The 5,000-nt window shown below is 44.3% G+C and overlaps 1 protein-coding gene across 7 annotated transcripts in view; it reads left to right on the forward strand.

Moving 5' to 3' along the window:
• Positions 1-4,695: 4,695 nt before the first annotated feature.
• The window catches only part of Bbs9 (Bardet-Biedl syndrome 9), a 406,692-nt gene continuing 406,387 nt past the window's right edge, over positions 4,696-5,000 (forward strand). For all 7 annotated transcript variants that reach the window (XM_029481549.1, XM_029481548.1, XM_021173327.2 and 4 more), the window contains exon 1: positions 4,696-5,000. This exon is cut by the window's right edge. The gene's annotated coding sequence lies outside the window, so the exon portion shown is untranslated.

Here is a 5,000-nt window from a genome sequence, read left to right on the forward strand (position 1 = left end):
GAGAACGCTCTCGAATAAAAATCCTCTTGCAAGTTGCAGCAAGACCGTTTCTTGTGGGTGATTTTGGGGTGTCGCCTCTCCTGAGTCAGAACGTGAGGGAGTCCTCACGTTGTGGGTCTTTCAAGACCAATATGGCGGAAGATAGAACTGACTGCCACAAGTTGTCCTCTGATCTTTACTCTGTGCATATGTACACACACTAAGTAAATTTGTGTTTTAAAAAACCATTAAGGACTGGAAAAATGACTCAGTGTTTACGAGCACCGACTGCTCTTATGAAGATCCTGAGTTCAAATACCAGCAACCACAAGGTGTCTCACAACCATCTGTAGTGAGATCTGATGCCCTCTTCTGCTGTGTCTGAAGACAGCGACAGTCTACTTACATATAATAATAAATAATAGGCAGGAGCGAGCAGGGCCAGAACGAGTCGGGTTGACCAGAGTGAGCAGAGTCCTGAATTCAAATTCCCAGCAACACATGATGGCTCACAACCATCAGTACAGCTACAGCATACTCATATATACATAAATAAATAAGTAAATAAATACATCTTTAAAAAAATCAGCCGGGCGTGGTGGCGCATGCCTTTAATCCCAGCACTTGGGAGGCAGAGGCAGGTGGATTTCTGAGTTTGAGGGCAGCCTGGTCCACAATGTGAGTTCCAGGACAGCCAGGGCTATACAGAGAAACCCTGTCTCGAAAAACCAAAAAAAAAAAAAACAACAAAAAATCATTAAAGAGAAAGCACTTATCTAGGAAGAACTGCTTTCTGGAAGTCGATCTAGCCACAGGCAGAGACTGCCTACGCCAGCCATGTCAAGTGCTTTGTGAGACACTCAAATTTAGTTAGCAAATGTAGTGTCTAGAAGATATTCTTACTAGTGGGAAAGTCAAAAAAACAAAAACTAGTGGGAAAGTCTTCCTTGTTTGTATTTTATTTCATCTTTGTGTTTCCAGACAAGTTCCCATGTAGCCTAGGCTAGCCTGAACCCTTCACGTAGCAGAGGATGACCCTGAACCTCTTCTCCTCCTGCTTCCACTCCCCACGGGATGGGATAGCAGATGTGCACCAACAGGAAGAGGCGAGAGCATTGGAAGTCAGCCCCCATCATGGGAATTTGAATGGGGGTTGTACCGGTAAACTTCCTAAGTTTATGAGGTTATTCCTCATAAAGATGGGACCTATAGAGAGGAAGAGGAACCAGAAACTCGCAGTCCTGGAAGCCACAAGTATTGGGGATTTCTTAGGTGATTAAATAATAAGTAGGGTGTGTTTGACCCGTCTAGGTGTATACCTTGTGATTATAGCAATTGAGTTTTGAGTTCATTGTGCGAGCAGTTTGTGGGTTGAGAATTTGCTAATTTAAACCTGACTGATAAATTACAAGCCTCTAGAGTTTTGATTTTACCTGGTTACTGGGATTTGTGACAGCTAGATGGGCAGTCGCTACATGAGGCTAGCTGCCAGGGCCAGAGAGACCGCTGGGGCCAGAGAGTAGCCGGCATTAGTGTGGGTTGGTGCTTTTTTATATTTCACGTAACAGAATGGCAAGCATGTCACTTACTGAGCGACCTCTGCCTCTTTCCCCTGGTTCTACATCCTATTATACAGCCCAGGCTGCTCTCAAACTCATGCTCCTCTTACATCAGCCGCCCAAGTGCTGGGATTATGGGTATGAACCACTGTGAACAAGCATAGCAAAATTAGAAAGGAAAAAATATAAAATATATGGTATTAAAGGAGTCATGAAGAGCAGCTGAGGCTCGGCACTGTGAAAGGCCATGGAAGGCCATTGGTGAAAGTGCAGCCTCAGTTGCAGTTGATGGCCCAGGACTGAAGGGATCATGCAAATGAGTTGAGGCTTGGCTCCATGAAGAGCCTTTGAGAGGCTATTGGTGAAGCCTAGTTACAGCGGAAGACCCCATTGTATTGTAAATTCCAGTACCATAGATGATCACCAAGAACAGCAGTGGCAATGGAGTGAATCAACCTGAGCTTAGAGTGCTTCAGAGGGCAGAGCTGGAGAAGTGATGCCAGCCCTTTGGAGGAACCCAGAAGATCATGTGTGGATCTAAACATTGAAACAAGAAGCTCTAACACTGAAGTTGCCAATATATTCAAGATGCCAGAGCCGTGGTCTATCTCTTGAAGAAAGCTGCTAACAGGGAGTGGAACCAGACCAGAAGAAAGAAGTTTGTTGCAGGCAACAAAGATGAAAAGGGAGTTGGAGATATGAAGACTGCTTTGACATAGCCGTGGAGATGCAGAGTTTGGAGTTTGCCCAGCTGGTTTCCTGTCTTGATTTAGGGATTACAGTAAAGTGATTGGATAAATCTCAGAAGAGACCTTGAACTTTGGACTTTTAACATTGTTGAGACTGCTATAGATGATAGGGACTTTAGAAGTTCGACTAAATGTATTTTGCATTTTGCTATGTTTAGGTATGGCCACCATGGACACATATGTTTGAAGAAGCCTATGGGGGTCACGGAATGAAATTTGATGGTTTGTATATACTCAACTCATGGAGTGGCATTATTAAAAGGTGTGGCCCTGTTGGAGTTGGTGTGGCCTTTTTGGAGTAGGTGTGTCACTGTGGGTGTGGGCTTTAACACCCTCATCCTAGCTGCCTGGAAACCAGTATTCTGCTAGCAGCCTTCAGATGAAGATGTAGAACTCTTAGCTTCACCTGCACCATGCCTGCCTGGATGCTGCCAAGTTCTGCCTTGATGATAATGGACTGAACCTCTGAACGTGTAAGCCAGCCCCAATTAAATGTTGTCCTTATAAGAGTTGCTTTGGTCATGGTGTCTATTCACAGCAGTAAAACCCTGATTAAGACAGTTATCAAGCTTGATTAGTTCTTATTCAAAATCCACATATACTTAAAATAAAAATAATTTAAAAATACATTGTATGAAATTCTCAAGTAATAAAAATATATTAGAAAAAAAAGAATAATAAATGTCCATGGAAGAGCTGAATCTTAGCAAAGACCAAAGTAGACACTTTCAGCCAAACTAAGCAAAAGAAAGAGGAGACCTCTCTAAATTATTTGCGAGTGGAGATGAAAACAGGATGCCACGTGGATACTCGTGAAATTCAGAGGGATCACCAGTGTCATGTTTAAAAAGTGGATCCCAAATTAAAAAATCGAGAAGGAAAGGATACTTCTCTAGAATCACATGACCAACGTTCCATGAGGAGGGTGTATACAGCTGGAGCTGTACACAGCTGGAGCTGAGCAGCGACAGGCAAGGGCCTGGGAGCAGGAGCAGTCTCTGGAATAAACAAACCTCCGAACTGGAGGAGCTCACTCTGTCATTCGATCAGATGCTAAGAATTAACATAAAAAATTCCCATAAAATAGGTGGCTTGAGAGATGTCTCCATGGTTAATAGCAAATAAAGCTCTTCCGTAAGACCTGAGTTCCATTCTCAGCATGTGTGTGTAGGTGCACAGTGGTCTGTAACTCAAGTTCAAGGGAATATAGTGTTCTCTTCTGCTCTCCAGAAGCACTGGGCTGCCCTCTGTAAGCACAAGGCATGCACATGGTGCACTTACATTCATGCAGGCCAAACCCTCATATGCACAGATATAATAAATCCAAGAAACAAATTTCCTCATGAAATAGAACTGGAAAGAACATTTGCAAATTCATCTTATGACGCTAACTTCATTCTGATACCAAAAACTTGGTAAGAGCAAAGCAATCACCAAAACCAAACTAAAAAAACCAAACCAAACCAAACCAAACAACAACAACAAAAAAAACCTATCATGTAGAAATTTCCAGAAATACACATAATTTAATATCATATTTCTAAAAAAAATATAGGGTGAACAAACTTGGCTTCATTCGAGGCATGCCAGGACAGTCCAACAGATGCATGTCAATAAATGTAATTCAATACAGAAAGATTCGGGGAGAGAAATCGCATGGTCGTCTCAGTACACACAGAAAAGGCCTTTGACAAAATTTAATATTCTTTTATGATAAAAGGCCTGAAGAAAGTAGTGGCCATACCCCAACGCCACGGAGCTGCAGCAGCTTGCTTTCTGTTGCTTTGATAAGTATCATGACCAAAAATGGCGTGGAGAACATATTGTGCCTTTCTCATCTTACAGGTTACAGTCCACTGTTTAGGAAGTCAGTTCTGGAACCCAAGCAGGGCAGTGGCTGAAGCGGGTACTGTGGAGGACAGCTGCTCTCTGGTTCTCTTTCTTATATGCCCAGACCCATCAGCCTAGCCCACAGTGGGCTGGGCTCTCCCACATCACTAAGCAATCAAGAAAATGCTCTCAGACTTGCCAACCGGTTAACTGAATGGAGGGAATTTTCAGTTGAGGTCACCTCTTTCTAGGTGTATCAGGTTGACAACAAAGATTAGCCATCTAGACTATATAAATTAACGTATAACCTATATTATACTACATGGGAGAAACTGTAGATATGTTTTCTAAACAAGTAATGAAACAAGGGGGTCTACTCTTCACTGTTATTCAATACGTAGTGCTTGAAATCTTGGCTACAGCAGTTAGGCCAAGGAAAGAATGAAAACAGATTCAAACAGGAAAACCATTTACATGCTCAGGCCTAGACACTAGGATAACACCTAAGCTCAGGAGGGCGTGGTCTGTGGCACGAGAACCCCCACAGGGGCGGGACTTCCGCCGCCGATGCCCTGAGGGACAGGCCTGTTTAGGTTGGTTCTGAGGCGCCCAGCCCTACCCAGCCCGGTAGCCACTCTACTCCATACGGGCGACACGGGAAATCATCCCCACAGCTCGCGCTCGGCCGCCCGGACTACAACACCCAGCAAGCCCTGCGGCCCCGCGTCTGACTTGCGCAGTGGCCTCCGTTGTAAAATGCTATGACAACAGGGCGAAGGCGGTTTGGATTCAGGCTGGAGTGGGGAGGTGTCTTCCGCAGGCTGTTGTCTTGCAGCCTCACCCCTCTTACAGTCTCCCTGGTGGTTTCATCCTCTCTGTGAGC

This window comes from Mus caroli, chromosome 9 (assembly GCF_900094665.2).
Source record: "Mus caroli chromosome 9, CAROLI_EIJ_v1.1, whole genome shotgun sequence".
Lineage (NCBI taxonomy): Eukaryota > Metazoa > Chordata > Mammalia > Rodentia > Muridae > Mus > Mus caroli.